The 26623-nt window shown below is 41.3% G+C and overlaps 1 protein-coding gene across 3 annotated transcripts in view; it reads right to left on the bottom strand.

Annotated features, from left to right (window-relative positions):
- Positions 1-12444: 12444 nt before the first annotated feature.
- The window catches only part of LOC140199625 (RNA-binding motif, single-stranded-interacting protein 1-like), a 215447-nt gene continuing 201268 nt past the window's right edge, over positions 12445-26623 (bottom strand). For all 3 annotated transcript variants that reach the window (XM_072262018.1, XM_072262017.1, XM_072262019.1), the window contains exon 14: positions 12445-14893. The gene's annotated coding sequence lies outside the window, so the exon portion shown is untranslated. The remainder of the gene's footprint in view (positions 14894-26623) is intronic.

The raw sequence follows: 26623 nt of genomic DNA on the forward strand, positions 1-26623 counted from the left end.
GCTAATAAAGGATGAAATAGAGGATTTGTCACTTTGGAACAATCATTTTGTTGGATCTGAGGGCGTGTCAACCCCGTAGCAGTCACAGGCTTGGTTTTAGTTTGGTATTGCTGCTACATACGGGATTCATAAAATAATCGTATATAATCCTTCTGATTGCAAACACTAATACAACAGTACCTCCTTGTGGATCTAAGCTATTTCTAATATTCAGTAATGATAAACTTGCAGTCATTTCATGAGTAAGACTCGCTGAATGATAACACTCTCCCGTTTGACAGCAAGTAGTAAAAAAATTATACATAATACCTACTCTGTCATTCAAACATAAAATGCATAGAATAATAACGTAGCAATCAGTTTATTCACACACAAATTGTTTTTTTCTGGGATTTTTTGACATCCTTATTCACAGGATTCATGAGCTAATCATATCGAATCCTTTTGATTCCAACAAACTAAGGTGAAATGTAATTAGAAAACAATTTAAGAGGTTATGGTCAGAAAATCAGGCAACACACACAAAATGCTGGAGGAACTCAGCAGGCCAGGGAGCACCTACAGAAAAAAGTAAACAGTCGACATTTCGGGCCGAGACCCTTCTTTGAGTGATAGGAGAAACCAGAAGAGGGAGAGGGAGTGAAGTAAAGAGCTGGGAAGTTGATTGATGAAGAGATGAAAGGGAAATCTGACAGGAGAGGACAGAAGACTATGGAAGAAAGGGAAGGGGGAAGAACACCAGAGGGAGGTGATGGGCAGTTAAGGAGATAAGGTGAGAAGGGAAACTAGAATAGGAAATGGTGAAGGAGAGTGGGTGGGGGGGTGGGCAGTTACTGGAAGTTTAAGAAATCGATGTTCATGCCATTACGCTGGAGGCTACCCCAGTTGGAATATAAGGTTTTGCTCCTCCAGCCTGAGTGTGGCCTCATTGTGGCAATAGAAGAGGCCATGGACTGACATGTCAGAATGGGAATGGGAAAATCGGACATCTTCAATGACGTTGAGTAGTAATCCAATGCCATAACTATTCTAAAGATGTTGTCAATGAGAAGAGCATATGGCTATACAGTTTTTTTTTAATATGATCTGAATTTGTGACCGGTTTATGCCTTTCAAAACATATATGTTCAATATAGGAGTATGGGGTAAATATGCTTGTACAGAGCGTAAATGAAGAGCCAGTTATCAATTCTTGATGCTGTTGGGTGAGGAATGAATGTTAGTTCATTTCTGGGTGGAAAATGATGCCATGGGTTCTTGTATGTTTACATAAAGACCAGAAGTGGCTTATCCTAACTATGTGGCACCACTCTTAAATCCTTTGAGATTTATTTCTTACTTTTCTGCCAGACTGGTATGATTTGCCCAGTGTTAGAATGGGCCCAGATCCACAGACCTCTGATGCAAATGTGAAGAGTGCTAAGTTGTTGTTAATCATAATACCTTAAGTATCACAATGTGCTACAAGATATGCGGTTGGGTGGCTACCTTGCTGTTTCTTTAGCATATTTGTCTGTGTTTATATGAGGTCAAGTTGCTAGCTCGGTGCTCAACGCAGCACCGATGAAAAATGTGCAAGGAGCCAGCCGGATTTGAACCCAGGACCATTCGCCTCAACATTCGGTGCAGATGCCACTACCCCACCGGCTGGTTTATGAGATTAATATAAACTCACTAATGTTAGATGAAATATTACAAATGACAAAAATTACAGAAGAAATCACATCAACATCATTTTTAAATCAGCCTTTTAAATTGTTACAAATGCAGTATTATAGATTTAGATAGATGCTTTTTATAGTTGCTAAAATGAGAACATTATGTTTTTGGTTATCAGCTAAAGGCCTGAACAGATTAGATATGGCAAAGTTATTTCCCATGGTAGGGGAGTCTAGGACAAGAGGGCACAACTTCAGGATTGAAGGATGTCCATTTAGAACTGAGATCCGGAGAAATTACTTTAGTCAGAGGGTGGTAAATCTGTGGAATTTGTTGCCACGAGTGGCTGTGGAGGCCAGGTCACTGGGTGCATCTAAGGCAGAAATAGATAGGTTCTTGATTCGCCAGGGCATCAAAGGGTGTAGGAAGAAGGCAGGGGAGTGGGGATGACTGGAAGAGATGGATCAGCCCATGATTGAATGGCGGAACAGACTCAATGGGCCAAATGGCCCACTTCTGCTCCTATATCTTAAGGTCTTATGGTCCAAGGTGGGAAATGCTACTCAATCAAAGGAACTTTGAAACTATCCTGTGTGCAAACATGTTAAGATCACTTGAGCAGAAAGCAGTCTGGAATATTTGCAAACACGAGGAAATCTGCAGATGCTGGAAATTCAAGCAACACACACAAAATACTGGTGAACACAGCAGGCCAGGCAGCATCTATAGGAAGAGGTACAGTGACGTTTCGGGCCAAGACCCTTTGTCAGGACTAACTGAAAGAAGAAATAGTAAGAGATTTGAAAGAGGGAGGGGGAGGGGGAGATCCGAAATGATAGAAGACAGGAGGGGGAGAGATGGAGCTAAGAGCTGGGAAGTAGATTGGCTAAAGGGAAACAAACCTGGAGAGATGGGAGAAAGAAAGGGGGAGGGTTCTATTTTAACTTCATCAGTCCACAGGACTTGTTTCCAAAATGCATCAGGCTTGTTTAGATGTTCCTTTGAACCTTTTGAATAGAACTTTTTGGCCGCAATGAACAAAGGTATGTTTGGAGGAAGAAGGGTGCAGAATTTCATGAAAAGAACTCCTCTTCAACTGTTAAGCACGGGGGTGGATCGATCATGTTTTGGGCTTGTGTTGCAGCCAGTGACACAGGGAACATTTCACTGGTAGAGGGAAGAATGAATTCAATTAAATACCAGCAAATCCTGGAAGCAAACATCACACTGTCTGTAAAAAAGCCGAAGATGAAAAGAGGATGGCTTCTGCAACAGGATAATGAACCTAAACACATCTCAAAATCCACAATGAACTACCTCAAGAGGCGCAAGCTGAAGGTTTTGCCATGGCCCTCACAGTCCCCTGACCTAAACATCATCGAGAATCTGTGGATAGACCTCAAAAGAGCAGTGCATGCAAGACAGCCCAAGAATCTCACAAAACTAGAAGCCTTTTGCAAGGAAGAATGGGCGAAAATCCCCCAAACAAGAATTGAAAGACTCTTAGCTGGCTACAAAACACGTTTACAAGCTGTGATACTTGCCAAAGGGGGTGTTACTAAGTACTGCCACGTAGGGTGCCCAAACTTTTACTTCGGGCCCTTTTCCTTTTTTGTTATTTTGAAACCGTAAAAGATGGAAATAAAAAAGTTTTCTTGCTTAAAATATTAAAGAAATGTGTCATCTTTAACTTTATGCCTTTTGGAAATCAGTTCATCTTTTACTCGCTTAGCTATTCACAGTAACAGAAATTTTGACCCGGGGTGCCCAAACTTTTGCATGCCACTGTATGTGTACTGCCAAATGAGACAACGTTTCTCCAGACCAGGATGTAAAGCACAGTAGTACACATCACTCACATATATCACATAATAGCTTAGAAAAGTAAGAGTTAAATCAACAAATAAATTACACATAGATAAACAAAGCAAAGTGCATAAATTAACTATTGTAGGGTACAGCACAAACTATCCGGTGACAGTTTGGATGCAATGCGGCAGGGAATTCAGAAGCCTAAAGTCCTAAGGGAAGAAGTTGTATCCCATCCTGACTGTACTTTTCTTTATGCATTGGAGAATGTGAAAGAGGATGCTGGATGGATGGGTGGGATCCTTAATAATACTTAGGGCCCCGTGAATGGTAGGGAGATCTTTTTGGTCTTTCCCTTTGTGGGGACTTACGGTCCAGTGCTCAGCTGCTCCCATACCAGGTGGAGATGCAGCTTGTCGGGACACTCTCAATGGTGCTCCTGTTAAGATGGGGTGGGAGGATCCTCACTTGATTCAATCTCCTCAGCAAGCAGAGGTGCTGCTGTGCCTTCTTATTCAGGGAGGACCAGGTGAGGTCATCCATGAGGTGAACCCACAGGAACTTGGTGCATCTTCTATGGAGGAGCCATGTATGAGCAGAGGGGTATTGTTCATCTGCACCTTCCTCATGTCCTCTATCAATTACTTGGTCTTCTCCACCTTCATACTTAGGATGTTTGTCTCACACCAGTCCACCAGCCACTCCACTTTCCCTCCGTACTCCGACTCATCATCGTTGTTGATAAGACCAGCCTCTGTTGTGTCATCCACAAAGTCGATGAAAAGGTTTGAGCTGAATCTTGCGACACAGTAATACGTAGCAGTGTGAACAGCAGCGGGCTGAGCACACAGCCCTGAGGAGCACCAGTGCTCAGCGTAATCTCTGTTTCTCTTTCCACCAACGCTGAGTATTTCCAGAATTTTGTTTTATATTCAATCGGTGAGGTGTTCCTGGAATCTCACTTTATAGTTAGAATGCACTCATTGCCAGTTGGCCTAAGATATAAGGGTTTGGCTGTTCGTAAACAAAAAATAATCTGCAGATGCTGGGGTCAAAGCAACACTCACAACACGCTGGAGGAACTCAGCAGGTCGGGCAGCTTCCGTGGAAAAGATCGGTCGACGTTTCGGGCCGGAACCCTTTGTCAGGACTGTAGATGGAAGAGGCAGAGGCCCTATAAAGAAGGTGGGGGGGAGGGTGGGAAGGAGAAGGCTGGTAGGTTCCAGGTGAGACATGGCTGTGGTAGCGGGTCTGGGTCAGGAATGGGAGTTCGGTAGACCCTCTCTCACTGCTCCCCCTCTGTGATCTCCGCCTCTCTCCAACTCTTCGACCAGATCCTGACCCAGACCGGCTACCACAGCCACGTCTCACCTGAAACCTACCAGCCTTCTCCTTCCCACCCTCCCCCCACCTTCTTTATAGGGCCTCTGCCCCTTCCCTCTACAGTCCTGACGAAGGGTTCCGGCCCAAAACATCGACCGATCTTTTCCACGGATGCTGCCCGACCTGCTGAGTTCCTCCAGCGTGTTGTGAGGGCATAGCTATTACCAGTTTCAACCAAGGCAGACAAGCGAGTAGGTTTTGCATATAAATTTATGAGAAATTGACTTCAGATTTGGGTATCAAGTATGTTTTTGTAGCAAGTTTCTTTGACATTCTATCCACATTGCCTTGGCAGTTAATTGGCATGTGCACAGTAGTTAAATACTGGACTTAACCCAGAGGATTTAATTTAACAACACTTAATAATCTGAAATTAAACACAAGCAAACTGGTCATAAATAACAATGACCATAAAGCTACCAGATTGCTGTAAAATCCTGTCAGGTTCAGGGACGGACATCTGTCAGCATCTAGCACATCTGACCCGTTAGTGACACCAGTACTACTGATGTAGTTGACTCTTAAAATGCTTTCTGAAATGGTCCAGCAAGCCATTCAGTGGACGAACAATTTGATAATTGAGGTGAATCATAGAAGGGATGCCCAAATCCTAAAGAATGAATTTATAAAAACACCTTCACTTCTGGGAGTGAGCCTGATAGTCAACCTTGACCATCCCTAATGCACTCATGCAAAAATGTTTGGCATTCCTTCTGGTCATTACATTGTACTGGAGAAGCAACTGAAGTTGGAGAGTGAAACAATAATTAATAAAGAAACATCTCACCAATATCACTACTTCAAAGATAAAAAGTCACTGTATAGATTCATCCAGGATTTAAGGAGCAAAATGTTAACAGGTAAGTCTCCAAAGAAGCCATTGGGCCAATAATATGCGAACATGGAGACACATTGCTACACCAGGTCGAGATCTGGTCAAGCTGCTCCTGTGTTCAAAGCTCCATTGAAGGACATCGTCTGAATAGATCATGAAACCGTGTTTCTCATGTCCTCTACGTCTGTTTGTCATCTTGAATGTGATTCTGGAACTGTTGAAATCTGTGTTTTGCTGTTTGGCAATCATTTGGATGTTCCAGCGGTCCGCAGACAATTCTGGGAGGCAGAGTCAGCGTGAGTGAACCTGGTGGCTAGAAGGCTGTAGGATTGTATTTGAGCCAGTGTTTGACCCCCCTTTTGCTGATTATAGCTTTCATTGTTCATCAATTAAAGCAACGAGGGTGATTAAAACATCAAGGAGAGTGCAGAGGTTTGGAGATCATTTGGGTGCCCTAGCGCTCTGCAGTCACCGAGAGGATTCCGGGAGGGAAGGACAGCGTGTGCAAACCTTGAAGTGGGCAGGCTGTGGGATGGGGCACAAGCCGATGTTTGGCTCCATTTTGCCGATTAAAGCGACGAGGGAGATTGAAGCATCCAAGCAAATGCAGAGGGTGAGCACCGACTGCTTGCTTTTGTTCGGTTGCTCTGTACCGGAGAGAGGAGAGCCTGCCGCGGCGCTGGAGAGTGTTGTCCAGGTTTTTTCTGTGTTTTGGATGTGGACTTTGGATGATTGACTCTTTTTTTCAGTCTTATAGTTTTTATATTCTGTTTTTTTTCACCCGATCTCTTTTTTTTTGAGCAGTGAGGGTTTTTTGGGAGACAACGTGCCTGATCCATTTTTATTCTCTTTTTTTTGCGTGGGAAAAGGGATTTGGTTGTCGATGTGCCTGATTCATTTTGTTTGTTTTTTTTTGTGTGGGTGGAAGGATTTGGGGGTTGATGTCCCCGTTCTGTTTTTGTTCGCTTTTTTTTGCGGGGAGGTGGGATTGGGGGGGGGAAGTTGATGATCGTGCTGTCTTTTTCCTTCTTGATTTCATGGCTACCTGGAGAACTGAAGAATTTCAGAGTTGTATACTTTGATAATAAATGAATTTTTGAACACCGTAGTGAGCTTCCACACTTTGCATATGCAGAAACAGACTAAAATTACTTGATAGCAGGTCAGTAAGCTTGAAGTAATCAAACTTAGTACTGCAAACTAACATTTTGTTTTAACAGTGTTATGTCTTCTGGTTCGCAAAGTCTACCTAGTGCTCCATGGTTAATGCCCAAAATGCCTGAATAGCAGAAAGCATCTCCTTCAGCGAGGCACACCAATGCACAAATGGTCAGTCTGAGATTCCTTAAGTACAAATCAAGCCTCTTTTCTGCTGAGGTAGTTTTGAAGACTCTGCAGAAATTACTTTTATTTGTTAATGTATTATAAAAGCGTATAGCATCATTCTGGCTGGAGGTCCGTTCCGTGACCTGTGGTGTTCTACAAAGATCGGTGCTGGGATCTCAGTTGTTTGTGATACTATATATATCAATGATTAGAATAGAATAGAACTTTCTCAGGTAAGGACATGTTCGGCACAGCCCGGGCCAAAGGGTCTGTACTGTACTGTAGGTTTTCTACATTTCTATGTTTGTTGTCATTGCTCAAGTTGACGAGATTGCAGTGCTACTCAAGTCTGTGCAAAACAGATATTTACAATACCTCTGGTTTAGCTTTAAAAAAATCCCATATTTACATATTTGGATGAAAATATAGATGCATGGATTAGCAAGTCTGTGGATGACACCAAGATTTGTGGAGTTGTGGACAGTGTAAAGGACTAACAAAAGTACAGTGGGTTATAAATCAGTTCCAGATATGGGCAGTGAAGTGACAGATGGAGTTTAATAAAGGCAAGTGTTAGAAGTTTCAAGGAACACACACAAAATGCTGGTGGAATGCAGCAGGCCAGGCAGCATCTATAGGAAGAGGAACAGTCGACGTTTCGGGCCGAGACCCTTCGTCAGGACTAACTGAAAGAAGAGATAGTAAGGGATTTGAAAGTGGGAGCGGGAGGGGGAGATCCAAAATGATAGGAGAAGACAGGACGGGGAGGGATGGAGCTAAGAGCTGGAAAGTTGATTGGCAAAGGGGATACCAGGCTGGAGAAGGGAGAGGATCATGGGACGGGAGGCCTGGGGAGAAAGGAAGGGGGAGGGGAGCATCAGAGGAAGATATAGTGAAAGGGACAGAGGGAGAAAAAGGAGAGAGAAAGAAAGGGGGAAAAAAATAAAAATAATAATAAATAAGGGATGGGTAAGAAGGAGAGGAGGGACATTAACAGAAGTTAGAGAAGTCAATATTCATGCCATCAGGTTGGAGGCTACCCAGACAGAATACAAGGTGTTGTTCCTCCAACCAGAGTGTGGCTTCATCATGACAGTAGAAGAGGCCATGGATGGACATATCAGAATGGGAATGGGACGTGGAATTAAAATGGGTGGCCACTGTGAGATCCTGCTTTCTCTGGCGGACAGAGCTTCCTGCACGCATGCTGAGCTCATTGACTTCATTAACTTTGCCTCCAACTTTCACCCTGCCCTCAGGTTTACCTGGTCCATTTCCAACACCTCCCTCCCCTTTCTTGATCTTTCTGTCTCTATCTCTGGACACAGCTTATCTACTGATGTCTACTATAAACCTATGGACTCTCACAGCTACCTGGACTATTCCTCTTCTCACCCTGTCTCTTGAAAAAATGCCATCCCCTTCTTGCAATTCTTCCGTCGCTGTCGCATCTGCTCTCAGGATGAGGCTTTTCATTCCAGGATGAAGGAGATGGCTTCCTTTTTTAAAGAAAGGGCCTTCCCTTCCTCCACTATCAACTCTGGTCTCACCCCATCCTCCCACCACCCCACTAGGAATAGGGTTCCCCTTGTCCTCACCTACCACCCCACCAGCCTCAGGGTCCAACATATAACCCTCTGTAACTTCCGCCACCTCCAATGGGATCCCACCACCAAGCACATCTTTCCCTTCCCCCCCTTCTGCTTTTCGCTCCCTACGTGACTCCTTTGTCCATTCGTTCCCCCCCCATCCCTTCCCACCGATCTGCCTCCTGGCGTTTATCCTTGTAAGCGGAATAAGTGCTACACATGTCCTTACACTTCCTCCCTCACCACCATTCAGGGCCCAGACAGTCCTTCCAGGTGAGGCAACACTTCACCTGTGAGGCGGCTGGGGTGATATACTGCATCCGGTGCTCCTGGTGTGGCCTTTTATATATTGGCGAGACCCGATACAGACTGGGAGACTGTTCTGCTGAACACCTACGCTGTGTCCACCAGAGAAAGCAGGATCTCCCAGCGGCCACACATTTTAGTTCCACATCCCATTCTCATTCTGATATGTCTATCCATGGCCTCCTCTACTGTCAAGATAAAGCCACACTCAGATTGGAGGAACAACACCTTATGTTCTGTCTGGGTAGCCTCCAAACTGACGGCATGAACATTGATTTCTCTAACTTCCGTTAATGCCCCTCCTCCCCTTCTTACCCCATCCCTTATTTATTTATTATTTTTACCCTTTTTTTTTCTCTCTCTGTCCCCCTCACAATTACTTCTTCCCTGCTCTCCATCTTCCTCTGGTGCTCCTCTCCCCCTTTCTTTCTCCCTAGGCCTCCTGTCCCATGATCCTCTCCCTTCTCCAGCCTGGTATCCCTTTTGCCAATCAACTTTCCAGCTCCTAGCTCGATCCCTTCCCCTCCTGTCTTCTCCTATCATTTCGGATCTCCCCCTCCCCCCCCCCCCCACTTTCAAATCTTTTACTATCTCTTCTTTCAGTTAGTCCTGACGAAGGGTCCCGGCCCGAAACATCGACTGTACCTCTTCCTATAGATGCTGCCTGGCCTGCTGCGTTCCACCAGCATTTTGTGTGTGTTGCTTGAATTTCCAGCATCTGCAGATCTCCTCGTGTTTGTGTTGGAAGTTTCAGCTTGAAAGGGCAAATGAAAGAAGGGAGTATACATTACAGTTAAAGGTCGATCTCTTAAGAGCAAATGAGATACTGAGGTATCCTGGGGTCCAGGTCCATGGTTCACTGTAAGTGGTTATGCAAGTGGATAAGATAGTAAAGAAGGTGTATGGCCTGCTTCCCTTCATTTGTAAGGGAGCTATCTTTAAGGACCCTTAATCTTGTTATTTGATGTTCTCATCATTTATTGCTATTTACTTATATTTTCATTTGCATAGTTTGTTGTCTTCTGCACTCTAGTTGATCTTTCAGTGATCCTGTTATAGTTACTAATTTATAGATTTGTCGACCATGCCCACAGGAAAACAAATCTCAGGGTTGTATATGGTGACATATATGAACTTTGAGTAAAGAGGTCATCCTGAAGCTGCATAAAACTTCATTCAGACTGTACTTGGAGATTGCATGCAACTCTAGTTGGCTTCTTATAAGGAAGGATGTGGAGATGATGGAAAGTATGCAGAAGAGGTTTACCAAGATGCTGACCGGATGAGAGGTTATGAGCTATTTAGAATGATTGGGCAAACTTTAGTTGTTCTCCTCAGGGACTCAGAGGCTAAGGGGAGACCTATTAGAGGTTTTTAATATTACAAGAGGCATGGATAAGATAATCAGAATCTTATCCCCAGGATACAAATGTCAAGCAGTAGAGGGCACGATTTTAATGTCAGAGGGGGAGATGAGTTTTTTTTTAAACACGAAGTGTGGTAGGTGCCTAGAATGGGCATCAAAGGTAATAGTGGAACAGACAGTTTGGTGGAGTTTGAGGATTTCAAATAAACATATGAATGTGAAGGAATGGGGTACAAGGATGATACAGGAGAACACTTTGTATAAATCGGCATCGAGTTTGGCACATCAGATGTCCAACGGCCTATCCAGAGCTGTATTGGGCTTGTACCTGAATGTTCTTTAAGTGAAGAAATTCTGCCATTTTCAGTGGAGTAATGAAGTGCTCCATTGAAATCTGTGGGGAGATAGGTGAGGATTATGACCTCAGACACTTCAACTTTCATGATCCTTTCAAGTACTATAGGTACCACAATTCCAAAGTCAGAAATTGCTTTTATTTTTTGAAGGTGGCACATAGTCATCCATTTGCCTCTGCCTGAAATCCTCATGCCCTGTGGATTCCTCGTCATATTCTCACTTACACCAATCTAAACTCTTCTTTGTGTTGCTATTTAGAAGTGGAATTGAAAGGGTATTGAAGTCCTCCGAGTTTATTATCCTCCTGCTCACTTTCGTCAAATTCAATAAACACAAAGAACTAGTATTGCCTTCCCCTTTGCTCCTTATTGTGGGGAATTTGCAGGATAGGATGGAATAAGTCAAATATTTGCCATCCAGAAATATTTAAATGGAGAGCTTCTATCACACTTCAACCCTGTGTGTTTGAGATGCTTTGGTGAGTTAGCAAATGTGTTGCAAAATTCATGCATTGGTAATCCTCCCTTGTTGATGGCATTTATGTGGTGCAAATATTTCTTCTTATTTACTAGCCTAAGCTTGATAATTTTCTTGTGTCAATGGAGCTGAGCGCAGCACTGAATATTGCAAACAGGTAGGTAATGTTGCAGCTATATAGGACCCTGGTCAGACCCCACTTGGAGTACTGTGCTCAATTCTGGTTGCCTCACTATAGGAAGGATGTGGAAACCATAGAAAGGGTGCAGAGGAGATTTACAAGGATGTTGCCTGGATTGGGGAGCATGGGGAGAATAGGTTGAGTGAACTTGCCCTTTTCTCCTTGGAGCGACGGAGGATGAGAGGTGACTTAATAGAGGTGTACAAAATAATGAGAGGCATTGATCGTGTGGATAGTCACAGGCTTTTCCCCAGGGCTGAATTGGCTAGCACGAGAGGGCGTAGTTTTAAGGTGCTTGGAAGTAGGTACAGAGGAGATGTCAGGGGTAGGTTTTTTGCGCAAAGAGTGGTGAGTGCGTGGAATGGACTGCTGGCGGCTGCGGTGGAGGAGGAAATGATAAGAGACTCCTGGATGGCTACATGGAGCTTAGAAAAACAGAGGGCTATGGGTAAAGCCTAGGTAGGGACATGTTCGGCACAGCTTTGTGGGCCAAAGGGCCTGTATTGTGCTGTAGGTTTTCTGTGTTTTCTATGATATGCGTTGACGGAGTGAAATCGGCTCAAGAAGATTTGAAAACCAAAGGTAAAATTGGGCTTCCTTTCCTCTCCATCCCACTTTTGTGGCTTCAACTTTACTCAGACTCCAAACATGAATTCTGACAAATTGTGCCAATGTTAAAGATGTGCTCAGTGACCTCACTAATTCAGGAAAAAAACTGTAATTAACTCTAAAACTGAGTAGTCTGAGGGAAACCAGAATGCATGCTTATGAGCATCCAGATCACTCCACAGTACTATTGTCAATCTCTCACATTATATTACTGTAATTGCAAATAAATTGTAGCGAAAACTGACCAGGTTAGACTTTTCTTTCATTTCTAACAATGACTCATCTGGGAGATTCCTCATATTGTTTAATAAGTAACTATCTAAACACTGATATTATTATTGCTTAAACATCTTGTTGTCGATGTATGACAAATACTGCGGAGATGAAAGTGATTTTATGTGAAAGTATCACTAGTACTTTAGATTTGCGTTGTCAGACTTTGCTAGGTAATGTCTTGTTGCATCCAAGCAAACACCCAGAGTTCAGCTAATAGTCAAAAATAATGACAAATGAGAAGCAATCAGATTAATCCATCTGTAAGATAATGTATTTTAAATTGGTCTTTTTTATTCAAAAGTTTTCCCAAAAGAAAATGCACAGAAATACTAAGGAATCATCTAATTTACAATTCAGTTATGTTTTCTTGGCTTAAACAACTTATTTTCGGAAACAAAACTACAGAACGAGTCATTTGGAACCGGACAAATAAGTTACCACTGGCAAGTTTGTGGCACGAGAAAAAAACTATAAAAAAAATTAATTCTCTTGATCATATAGACATCTCTATGAAAAATTTTCAAACAATCTGTACAAAAGGTCTTCATAAATTAAAATTCTTTATAATTTAATGGTTGTCTATAAGGTGAGGTTTTACGAACTGATTATTTCTTTATGTACAGAGGTGAATTTTTTTCCAAATCATATCCAGATAACAAGTATGGCACTTAACTCAGATACCAAAAGCAGCCAATTCCACACAGTTATAGACCTCTCAGATTTCTGTCTTAAACAATTCATAGCAACCTAATAATTATCTGTAGCTCTGATTCTGGTAATCTCTCATCTAAGTCCACGGTAATGCTGCAAGTTGCCTAGATTTTGACACAGCAGATAAAATCTAAGGAGTACTGATCAAGTAATACCACAACTATTTTGCTTTTAAAAGATTACATGTGTTGAAAATCTAAAAACTAGTTAAAAAATTTCCAAAGCAGCAAATATTTTGAAACTATGAAACGCACTGATGAGAACTTAATATATTGATATATTACAATAATTCTGAAAAACAATTAAAAATATGAAAATAAAACCTTAGCCCCTAACTCCTGAGCTAGAGTGATTTGGTCTATTGAGACAGGCAGGCCCAACACCTACACAAGCACACCAGAAAACTAAACCTTTTGAGGTAGATAACTGATCAAAAGCTGACCAGACAAATGCAAGGTCACTTGGAAGAGACCCATTTATTCTTAAATATATGTCATGAATAAGGAGAACCTTTCTTGACATATGTTATGCAATTGAGTCTAACCAGATGAACCTGCAAAAAAGTTCTCACAGATTTCATAGTTTCAAAATCATCCTTATTATATCTAGCACATGTAGTGAAGATGACTATGATGGAAATAAAAATTATATAAAGTGTGGCACTGCTTGGATCAAAACCTTCCTTCACTTTTTTTTGTGTCCCTATATTTAAAAAAAATGTAAATGCATGTAAAAAGGCACATCAAATCGCAAAAACTGGTCCGGCACAAAATAACATAAAAAGTGTACTGAAGAAATTCTAAGCTGTGAGAACTTTTCTTCTCCATTTGTCTAGTTGCTAACTCAAAATTCTTTGGTAATGTTAAAAGTGCCAAGTATTCTTTTAAAAAATAAACTTAAGAGAGAGCTAGTACCCAAAGTTCTACTAATCTCTCAGTTAATTTTCTCATTCAGCTTTTTTTTTGCTGTAATAATACATCATCAGCTACCTTACTCCTAACGTGTGAGAAATCATAAATCATTTAAGCTTCAGCATCTTTTAAAATTTGCTAAAGCAGAGTATAAAAGCGGTCATGACAAGCTCCCCAATGTATACCCTTCTGTCTACTCTAAGAACACTACATTGAAAGCCAAAGAATTATTTTTATTTTTTCTATATAGCAGAATTCTCAGTTCATTTTTATTATTCAATCAATTTATAACCCAACCACTTTAAAATTTAATCAAATACAAAAAAAACACGCCCTTCTACCTAACATTTCTATTTAGCTAAGAAAAAAATATTAAAATCATCTACAATAAAAAGGTGTGATTCGCAATGAATCAAATTGAAAATCTTAATGCTATAAAAATCTAATTACGCTGATTTACAAGTCATTGTTGAGCTACTTTCTATGACTAAGTCACTATATCTTTAAAAACACTTCAAACATCTAATGAAACAAGAGACTTAAGGCAGATTGCAGTTTGAAAAAAAAAGAGGAAAACCCTAACGACATCATTCTACTTCCAATGAAGTAGACATTAACAACAAAAAAAGACTCAATAAAAAATGTCACTTCACAACACTCACACAGCAAGCGTAGGACATCAGTGGAAGATAACTGGTCATTCGTGATACTTCAGAAATTTCCTAGCTTATAATACAGAAATCATATCAGAAGTTGTTAGTCCATGAAGACCAATCTGACCTGCAACTTGAATAATAAATTTCACTCCGTCGATCAATGAATATATATGTTAAGGTCTGAGAGAAAAAAATCTTAAAAATAACCTTTCTTTTCTTACCAAAATAAACATATTTCCTTGAGGTTTATTTACCTCTTCATGAAGACTAGCATTTATATCTGCTTGACAGAACTTATACCAAAATATTTGCTTCAGTTGATTTTATTACAAATATTTATTTCTTAGAATCTGTGCAAAAAAGTTCAGAATTGTTAAGGAACATTAGATTAGAAGCCATGATGGTTTCGGTCCTTGTATGTCCTCTGCCCATCACTGCATATCTGAAACAGAAAAATATGAAGAAGGTTTTTACCATAAAGGACATTTTTCACATTCAATGTTCATCCATTTAAAGAAACTATGATTTTCTTTCTTAGTCATTTTTTCTTGGCTTTTCACTTCTCAGTGAGAGAAAATAAAAACTTGCATGCAGTGATAGGTGACTAATAACCATAAGGTTTCTCTGAGCCTATGATATATTATTGTTACAAATGTGAATTTAATTGTTGAGTGGTATATAGCAAGGTTTTGCAATTGTCCTTTAGTTAACTGACCAAAATAGCATAATTCCAGGAACAGTATCCACTCATACTGTGAGATCACGTGTGAGGTGAGGCTTATAGCCATAGATTTATAACTCAGAGATGAAAATACAACTATTCAGTCATGACAGACCCTCTCTTTGAACATAGAACATAGAATAGTACAGCACATTACAGGCCCTTCGGCCCACAATGTTGTGCCGACCTTCAAACCCTGCCTCCCATATAACCCCCCACCTTAAATTCCTCCATATACCTGTCTAGTAGTCTCTTAAATTTCACTAGTGTATCTGCCTCCACCACTGACTCAGGCAGTGCATTCCATGCACCAACCACTCTCTGAGTAAAAAACCTTTCTCTAATATCCCCCTTGAACTTTCCACCCCTTACCTTAAAGCCATGTACTGAGCAGTGGTGCCCTGGGGAAGAGGCGCTGGCTATCCACTCTATCTATTCCTGTTATTATCTTGTATACCTCTATCATGTCTCCTCTCATCCTCCTTCTCTCCAACGAGTAAAGCCCTAGCTCCCTTAATCTCTGATCATAATGCATGCTTTCTAAACCAGGCAGCATCCTGGTAAATCTCCTCTGTACCCTTTCCAATGCTTCCACATCCTTCCTATAGTGAGGCGACCAGAACTGGACACAGTACTCCAAATGTGGCCTAACCAGAGCTTTATAGCTGCATGAATGCCCTCAGAGAGACTCCCAGATTAATGTGTGAATGTGCATCTCTGCTTGCATTGACTCTATTTAAATTTAGCACACATGATAGACTTATAACCAGCAAAAAAAGTTAGTCCTTTATCCACAAACAAGAGAGAATCTGCAGGTGCTGGAAATCCAAGCAACACACATAAAATGCTGGAGGAACTCAGCAGGCCGGGCAGCATCTGTGGGGAAAAAGTACAGTCGACATTCTGGGCTGAGACCCTCAGGCAGGACTGGAGAAAAAAAGATGAGGAAGGTTTACAAGGTGGGGTAAGGGAGAGGGAAACACAAATTGATAGGTGAAACTGGGAGGGGGGGGGGATTAAGCGAATAGTTGGGAAGTTGATTGGTGAAAGAGATACAGGGCTGGAGAAGGGGGAGTCTGATAGGTGGGGATAGAAGGCCATAGAAGAAAGAAAAGGTGGGGGAGGGAGCACCAGAGGGTGGCAATGGGCAGGCAAGGAGATGAGGTGAAAGAAGGAAAGGAGGATGGGGAATGGTGAAAGGGAAGGCAGAGGCCATTACTAGAAATTCGAGAAATCAATGCTCGTGCCATCAGGTTGAAGGCTACCCAGACAGAATACAAGGTGTTGTTTCTCTAACCTGAGTGTGGCCACCTCGTGACAGTGGAGGAGGCCATGGATTGACAAATCGGAATGGGAATGGGAAGTGGAATTAAAATGGATGGCCACTGGGAGAAGTGGGATCTAGACTGAAGGAAGGAGAGGAGATAGCCAGTACAAAAAGTTGGAGGGAATGGAGTGGAGCAGGAGTTGGTAGGTGGACCCAGGGCAACCCTTTAGAACAGAGGTAAGGAGGAATTTTTTTAGCTAGGGAGTAGTAAATCTGTGGAATGCTCTGCCAGAGACGGTGGTGGAGGCCAAGTCCGTGGGTATATTTAAGGCAGAAGTTGATTGTTTCCTGATTGGTCAGGGCATCAAAGGATATGGTGGGAAGCCAGGTGTTCGGGATTGAGAGGGACCCGGGATCAGCCATGATGGAATGGTGGAGCAGGCTTGATGGGCTGAATGGCCTAATTCTGCTCCTATCTCTTATGGCCTAACTCTTTGCTCTGTCTGTATTTGTACCCTGTCATTGGCTTGTCCCTGTTTACATTCATGTTACCTCCAGGGGCGGCGCTAAGGTGGTGCCTACTGGTGCTATAGCACCAGCAGAAATTACAATAGCACCACCAACAAATTAACTGAAAATTGACATACAAATTGCAGCTGCTTTCTCCGTATAGTTTTGAATACAGCTTGTTTCCCCAGTGATGTCACTCACTCTCACTCACTCGAGAGATTGATAGTATACATACATTGTGCAGGAACCAGGTGCATATCCACGGTCTCGCGAGACTAACAGATGCCACACACACACATTGTGCTTTTACAAGCTAGCGTGGGCCTGGCACATGCATTATTTTGGCCGGCGTGAAAAATGGATCGAGTTTTAGTGAGAAAACGACCTCATCCAGAGGAATCAGTGGTGTCTCAGCCTGAGCCTGTCTTACTTGAAAGTGACATGCAGAAAGAAGTAAGTGGGGATGAGGACGACAGCAGTTCATCGAAGGAGTGTGAGGGCGAAGCAGAAGAACAAGAAATGGAGTGGGATTCGGAAGAGAACGTGGATGAAGCTGCTCTTAGTGCGAGTGGGAATACTGTTAGCGATGTTAGCCAGCAGCCCGAGGAAGGACCCCGTCGGCCAGCATTGAGAAAGTACCTTTCGCTGCTCGCAACAGTTCAGCAATCAGCAAAGGAGTTTTATTCGTGGGTGGTTTGACCTGTACTCCTGGCTGGAATATTCAATCACAAAAGATACTACGTTCTGCTTCGCATGCAGGTATTTCCTGTGTGGAGAACATGGGTTCCATTCTGAGTCTACCTTCACTGTCACTGGTTACCGCAACTGGTGGAAAGCTACAACAGCTTTCAAAACCCACCACGTAAGTGCAGCTTGTAAGTTTGCTATGGAGGCACGGGCCGAATTCAGATTGAGAAAATAAGACGGTTCAAGATTGGGAAATATGCTTGATAAAGGACATGCAAACATTGTCCAAGAAAATCGAGAGTATATGAGAGTGGTGGTTGAGTCTCTACGCTATACTGCGTGCCAAGGCGTTGTCCAGCGAGGACACCGGGAGGATGAGGACCTGGGAAACTTTGTTGAGTTGCTCAGTGTAATTGGACAGTTTGATAAGACTGTAGCTGGAAAAATAGAGGACAATCCTGGAAATGCAAAAAACACCCATCATGATATCCAAAATGAAATTATGGGTATTATGGCAGATATGGTCAGACGTCAAATACGTGCAGAGATCAAGGAGGCTGGACATTTTGCCATCATGGTGGATGAAGGTAAAGACTTGAGTAAAAAGGAGCAAATATCAGTGGTGGTGCAGTATTTGAATAACGAAACAGTGCTTGAAGAATTCTTGCACTTCACTCCAGTAGAAGGGTTGGACACAAAGTCACTTCTTAAAAGCATTGAACAGACACTCGCCCAGTGTGTTATTGATTGATACACACTGTATAGAACACGTGTACAGGTCAGTGTTATGATGGGGTGGCAGTGATGTCCGGGTGCAATAACAGGGTACATGAGAGGTTCAGGAAAGAGGTCCCGCAGGCATTATATATACACTGCCATGCTCACAGACTTAACCTTGTTTTAGTGGATGTTGTGAGCAATGTACAGCAAGCGGGCGGGTGAGTTTTTTGAAACTGCAGCTGCTTTACAACTTCTTTTCAAACTCTGTTGCCCACAATCTTTTCATGAAGAAACAGAGAGAACTGGAATCAACTGCACAGCCTATGGAGTTGAAGAAATTGTCAGATACATGCTGGGCATGGCAGTATACAGCTTTGTGGGCTATAAGGAAATCACTCCCTGCCATTCTAGCTGCACTACAGGATATTATGGGTCAACCAAATGCACGGAGGAAAATGGAGGCCAGAGCTGTAAATGGACTGATTGACGAGCAGTTTGCTTTACTTCTCACTCTGTTTGAGGATTTATTTCGAGTCACCAAGTTCATATCAGGCCAACTACAATCTCCCAGTTTGGAGCTTTCACCTGCTGTGGACTTGGCTCAGTCTATTATCGATGCACTCTCAGCAAAATGGGGAGAGGAATCATGGAGTGATTCACACTGCCACCTACATGATTTTGTTGTTGAGGCCCAAACTGCCACCTACATGATTTTGTTGTTGAGGCCCAAACAGAACGCACACTTGTCACATCCTGTGATGACCTTTGCAAGCACTGTTTCTATCCGGTTATAGACAGACTTCTGACTGAAATGAAAAGACAGTTCTCAATTGAGACTGGGGGTATTCTGACTGGAAACTCAGCACTGAGTCCCAAACACAAGCTCTTCCTAGACAAGCATTGTCTTTGGCCAATGGCCCAATACTATGGAGTGACTGAAGTGAACCTGACTGCAGAGCTACATCAGGTTTGGCGTCTGCTGGAAACAAAACAAAAGCAACGACAGACAGTGAATGATACAGTGGAATTTCTAGCTCTAATGAGACCCTACCGTGATGCACTTATAGATTTATACAAACTAATCTGCATATCACTGACTCCACCTGTGACATCTGCCTTATGCGAACAGAGTTTCTCAGACGCCTCAAAACCTACCTAAGGAATAGCAGCGGTGATGCTTAGAACAGCAACTTGGCCCTGTTGGCCATAAACAGTGGAGGACCAAGGCACTTGACATCCAGAAAATCATTTTTGATGCTTTCGCCACCAATCACAACAACAGACGGATTGTGCTTCTCTGAAAACATCAACGGTGAGTGCGGTTGATTTTTAAAAATTTGGGCCTAGACAAATGCTGATTATAATTATTATTTTGTGGTGGATACCCCATAGTCCTTATGTTTCCTGCAAATCCTAAAACATTACATTTACTGCTATTAAGCCTACTGGTTTTGCTTAGACTTCCAAGCGGTGATTCTGTTAATTTTTGTTTTAAATTCAGTAGCCGAATTAATTGAGGTATTGCATGGTTAGAGTACGATTTGTCCAACTCCTGGTAAAGCCTTGCCTCTGTTGTTTGCCTTATTTGACTTTAATAACGGTATATCTTTTGGCATTGTCTGTCTATGTAATGTGAGTAGCAGTGGACATTGTGAGTTAGTGTTGTGTTTTTCAGTTGAAAAGCACACATTTGGGAGAGGACTTCCAGGTCACCAAGAGTATGGCAGCGTAGGAAAAGGCCTCTCGACAAGAAAGAACATAAACTGCCCCAAAGTTGAAATTAGACAAATATTTAGGATTGTATAACTATGTCAATAAAAGGGGCAAGGATGGAGTTTAAGTACAGGAATAAAAAGTCCGCTCAGAAGGCTGATAAATATAAAAAGATGCAGCAAGACGAGGGGCCTATCTCCCCCACGGCTAGCCAGGACGGAGATAATGTGGAAGAATTGGTGAATCTGACTTTGATTCTCAGAGAGATTCGTGATTTCCAACAAGATATCAACAAACAGCCGGAAAATATTAAAGGAGAAATAGGAAAAACTAATCTGAGGTTAGCTGAAGTCGAAACGAGGATCGTAGGGACTGAGGAGAGGCTGCAAAACGCAGAGGAAGTGATAGCAGAAATGCTAAAGCTACAAGAGCAGCTCCAGTGGAAGCTAATAGACCAAGAAGGCCGCTCAAGAAGGGAAAATGTGAGGATCTATGGAGTTTCCGAAGGAACTGAAGGTAAACCCAGATTGGTGATTCCCTTCGTGGAGAAGCTGCTTAGAGAGAACCTTGAAATACCAGACACAAAAGACCTACAGATAGAAAGGGCCCTCCGCGCGTTAGCACCACAACCCCCGGCAGGTGCCCAGCCCAGATTTATATTAGTCGGATTTCTCAGTTACAGAACGAAGGAAGAGGTGCTTAAACGGGCATGGCAAAAGAAAGGCTTTATGTGGAACAACTGTAAAATCAGTTTAGACCACGATTTCGCACCGGGGATCCTTGCCAGATGGAAGCAATACGCAGAAACACAGAGGGTCCTGAAGGAAAACAACATCAGATTTCAGACCCTGTATCCAGCTCGGCTAAGAGTCTTTTACGATGAAGGGATAAAAATCTACGCTACAGTGGAAGAGGCAACGTTGGATCTAGCAGTACAAGTACTACCCATAAAAGTTATCACCTAACTGGAGTCATTACTGGAGAAGATTCGGCGGTGGACATGGCAGCCAGTGCGGCGAGGACACTCCACTCGAACTAGAGTGTCAAGCTATAAGGAAAAACTGCAAGTATTCCGACACGAACGTACAGAGAGTGTAGAATAATTGAGAAATGTCTGAAAAGAGTAAATCATACTTAAAGGTAAAATGAAAGCTGATAATTGAAAATAATCTAGACAGAATAACTTGAATGATAGCAGTGTGGTCAAGACATGAAAAGGAGAGAATTCTCTATAACTGTTCACACTGCGGAGGGCCCTCTAACACAGACTGGAGGTAGGGGTTATCCCTCTGAACTGAGGCGGGTCAGTGCTCAGGCCTCACTGTTGGAAGCCCGACAACATTTTCAAATGTTCTATGTTCAAAAATGCCAAGAGTTTGGTTTTATGTTCTGGTTTACTCTTGAGAAGGGATTGCTTATTGTTGGTTTAGAAAAGGAGAGTGTTTTTTTCTCTGTTAGAGAAAAATGCAAATTGAACTGGTAAAAATAATTTTCTATAATGTAAATGGGGTTTTGAATCCAATTAAGAGAAATAAGATTATGCTTAAATTGAAAAAAGAGCGGACACAGATAGCTTTCCTTCAGGAAACGCACGTGAGCCAATCCGAACATGCAAAATTAAAAAGAATGGGCTTTAAGCATGTATTTTATTCATCATATACATTGGACCACAAAAGAGGAGTTGCTACTTTAATATCAAGTGCTCTTAATTATGAACATATTTCAGAGACTAAAGACAAGGATGAACGATTTGTAAAAGTTACAGGAAGAATAGAAGGTACTGAAATAACATTGCTGAATGTTTATGCTCCACCAGGTTGTGAATGGTCATTCTATAGACACATTTTTGACCTAAAGGTCAGCTCTCAAGGGATAGTAATCTGTGGAGGGGATTTTAATATTAGGTTAAACCCTGCATTAGATTCTTCAAGAACAGTTATTCAGAATAAACCTCTGACTAGGAAAGAGAATTCATTGATGGACAAGCTGGGAATTATAGATGTGTGGAGGGAATTATACCCCACTAGTAAAGACTATACGCATTATTCTTTCCCTCATTCAGCTTATTCAAGGATAGACTATTTTTTATACTTAACATAGATAGATTCAGGATAAAAGAGTGTAATATTGCAACAATTGATCTGCCGGACCATAGTCCAGTCTCTATGTCTCTAATTCTGGAAAGGAAAATGAGGAAAACACTATGGAGGTTAAATTCACATATACTCAATAACCCGAAAGTAATGGAGAGATTAAGGGGAGAAATCAAAGAATACTTAGACCATAATGACACGGGAGAAACATCACCAGTGATCTTATGGGATACATTGAAAGCTGTACTGAGAGGAAAAATTATTTCCATTACTACTCACATGAAAAAATTCAATGCACAAAAATTAGCAGATCTTCAAGGAAAATTAAAACAACTTCAAGTTGTAGATAGCAACAAAATTAGTTCTAATTTAAAACAGAAAATTAAGGAAGTACAAAGTGAAATTGATAATATATATACATTGGAAACTCAAAGAAACTTTCTTTACCTGAGACAAAAGAATTATGAAGTAGGAGGTAAATCAGCTAGATTATTAGCATATAAATTATGAAAACAATAAGAAGACAATACAATTCATAAAATAAAGAATCCAAAAACAAAGCTTGTGGAGAATACAATATGGAAAATTCAAGAGAGTTTTGAAACATATTATCGGGAGCTGTACTATCAACCCCGGGCCTCCAACGAGCCCTATATAGACACTTTCCTGAATTCTTTAGATCTACCCAAGCTTACAGATTTACAAAATGAATGCCTATTAGAACCAGTAACTGCCAAAGAACTGAACGTGGCCATCTCTAGGTTAAAGGCTGGAAAGTCTCCAGGCTCTGATGGGTTTACCTCAGAGTGGTACAAATCGCTGAAGTCACAGTTAGTTCCATTATTACTTAACACCTTTAATTGGATCTTACAGAGAGGAGAAATTCCACCTTCCTGGAGAGAGGCGATTATCTCAGTTATTCCTAAAGAGGGTAAAGATAAACTAGAATGTGGTAATTACTGGTCAATCAGTGTTATTAATTTGAACTACAAATTACTTACATCTATATTAGCTCGTAGACAGGAAAAGCTTCAACCTGGCCTCATCCACTTAGATCAGACTGGATTCATTCAGCAAAGACAAACTCAGGACAACATAAGGAGAACTTTACACATATTAGAACAGGTTATTAAGAATGGGACAGAGACAATGGTAGTAGGATTAGACACTGAGAAAGCTTTCGATTCAGTTAGTTGGGTATTCCTATACAGAATGTTAGGAAGATTCGGCTTTCAAGAAAAACTTATTAAAGTTATCCAGACTTTATATGGCAGCCCCACAGCTTGAATTAAGATTAATGGGGACCTCTGTGACTCTTTTATTTTAGAGAGAGGAACTAGACAGGGATGCCCAATTTCTCCTCTCCTTTTTGCACTATATCTTGCCCAACTAATAAGACAGAGCGAAATTTTAAAAGGTATCAAGGTGGCAGGGATTGAACAGAAGGTGGCACTATTCACAGATGGTGTTTTAGTCTATTTGAGTGAATCAGAAAAATAATTTATAGGATTGTTTACACTGTTGGATGAGTTCGGGAAAATATCAGGTTATAAAATTAATGTAAAGAAAATGCAGGTTTTGTCCTTAAATTATACAGCATCCAAAAAACTGCAGGATACATATGATTTAAGTGGGAAGCTAAATCATTAAAATATTTAGGAATAAACCTGCCGAAAGATCTTTCAACATTGTCACAGGTAAATTATGGGCCATTAATTTCAGAGATAAAAGCAGATATACATAGGTGGAATCTTATCCCCTTTTTAAGTTTAAATTCAAGGATAAATACCATAAAAATGAATATTCTCCCTCGGTTACTTTACCTTTTCCGGACATTACCTGTGGAGGTGGACGATAATCAATTCAGGGAATGGGACAAACGGATTCTCGCTTTATCTGGCAAGGAAAGAAACCTAGAATCCGATTTACCACCTTACAGTTAGGAAAGGAAGGAGGAGGTATGGCACTTCCTTGTTTGAGAAATTATTTTTATGCTTCACAGATAACCCCTCTGTTATATTGGTGCAATAGGGAATATAAGGCTAGATGGAAGGAAATAGAATTTGGATTGATTGACAGTTTTCCTCTACTGGCCTCAATAGTGGACAAAGGATTGATGACCCAATTGGAAAAGATTAAAAATAGCTGGATAAATTTCACATGAAAAGTATGGCAGAAGGTGTCTAATTCATGTGGAATCAATAACATGTTAAAACTTTTCAGATGGTGTGTTTATGATACCGAATTTCTTCCCAGCAGAGGAGATAAAAGATTTGAACTGTGGATAAAGAAAGGTCTTACAGCCTACCTCTCATTCATACATAAAAGTGTATTACAAAGTTTTCAATCCCTGCAGGACAAACATGGTCTAGAACACAATTACTTTTTTAGGTACCTTCAAGTATGACATCATGTTAACCAGAGTTGTAGATATACCAACTTATCAACAGTAGAATTAGAATTTTTGAAAATTCTGAATTCGGCTTACAGTTCAATACCAAGTAAATCAATTTCTCGATTATATAATGCCCTCTCTCATGCCAAAAATGAAAACACATTGTACATTAAAGAGAACAACAGGAATTCTGCAGATGCTGGAAATTCAAGCAACACACATCAAAGTTGCTGGTGAACGCAGCAGGCCAGGCAGCATCTGTAGGAAGAGGTGCAGTCGACGTTTCAGGCCGAGACCCTTCGTCCTGATGTCGACTGCACCTCTTCCTACAGATGCTGCCTGGCCTGCTGCGTTCACCAGCAGCTTTGATGTGTGTTTGTACATTAAAGAGAAGTGAGAGAAAGGAGCAGGGTTGGTACTTTCAGAGGAGGCTTGGGGGAAATTATGCAGCTTCCAGTGGTCTTCGACTAACTCTTCGATTTGGAGAGAACATTGTTGGAAAAATATTATAAGATACTTCAAGACCCCATACCAGGAAAAATATAAAGACACAAACTTGGCGTGTTGGAGAAGGTGCGGCTCCAAGGAGGCAAAGCATTTCCATATATTTTGGAATTGCCCTAGATTAAGTTTATATTCGGAAGATATTCACAGAACATTAGTTAAGGTATTTAAGACTCAGATACCTCTGAACTTTGAGACTCTCTACTTGGGGCATGTATTGTTTTTGGAACAGAAGGAAGAGATAAAGCTGCTGCGGGCCCTTTTAACGGCAAGTAAGAAATCAATCACCAGAAAGTGGATAAATCCAACATCACCTACCTTAGAAGATTGGCATGAAATAATTTTGGAAATATTTAAAATGGAAAAGATGACCTACTCTCTGAGAATTCAAAAGGAAAAATTTTATCAAATTTGGAATAAATAGATTTAATTTATAACCCCAGAGTGAGCAGACTTTAGATGACTCTCCTAATGGTTTATACTGTTTGTCTCACCAACATAGTAACGGTGTTAATGTAAGCACCCTCGGCTCGAATGTTTACTGTTCTTTTTTTCGGAAAATGTGGAATTAACACAAGTAAAGAAAAGATCTGGGGGAAATTTTGGACCAGCAAGAAATGGACCAGAAGAGATAGATGGAAATTAGTATTCATCCACTGTTATTAATATTTTTTATAACAACTATTATCATTATTTAGTTTAATAGAGTGGAATTACAATTGCACATAAACATCTATTTGAGTGCCTAATTATTTTCTATATTATCTCAATGTGCACTTGTGAATGTACAAATTAATATAGATTTACTCACATAAAAAATGGAAAAGGTTATATATGTAAAAAAAAGTTTGTGTATTACTTGTGAATACCTTATCCAAATAAAATAAAATTTAAAAAAAAGAAAAGCACACATTTGATGCTGATTGCGGGATTGGTGCGTGATTCAATTTGTGCGCTGTGGGTCGGATGCTCTGTTGGTTTGTTTGTTTATGCTCTGTGTGGCCCGGGTTGTCTCCAATGCTGTTGACACTGTCACAGTTCACTTCAATATTAGATCCATCAATTGCTGTTGCTTGTGAATCAACAGAGGCATTTATAGTAGGCACATAATGCTTGAAACTGACTTTTGAACGCCGCGCGTCTGGCCTTGCTAATACATATTACCATACAGTACATCCCTCAGCATCATCACTGAATAATTCAGCCCCACTGTAGCGCCAGCAAGAAAAAATCTCTGGTGCCGCCAGTGGTTACATCCATCATCTACTTGTAAACCTGCTGGCTCATCCTCAGTTCTATCATACTGGTTTCCATCACCCTGCCATATTAGTTTAAATCACTCCCAATAGCTCTAGTAAACCTGCCTGCAAGAATATTGGTCCCCTTCAGATTCAAGTGCAACCTGTTCCTTTTGTACAGATCCTACCTGTCCCAGAAGAGGTCCCAATTATCCAGAATTCTGAATCCCTGTCCCAGCTCTAATTCTTCAGCCACACATTTAACTGCCACCTCATTTCATTTCTATCCTCACTGTCACGTGGCACAGGCAGCAATCCTGAGAT

This window comes from Mobula birostris, chromosome 6 (assembly GCF_030028105.1).
Source record: "Mobula birostris isolate sMobBir1 chromosome 6, sMobBir1.hap1, whole genome shotgun sequence".
In the NCBI taxonomy this organism is placed as follows: domain Eukaryota; kingdom Metazoa; phylum Chordata; class Chondrichthyes; order Myliobatiformes; family Myliobatidae; genus Mobula; species Mobula birostris.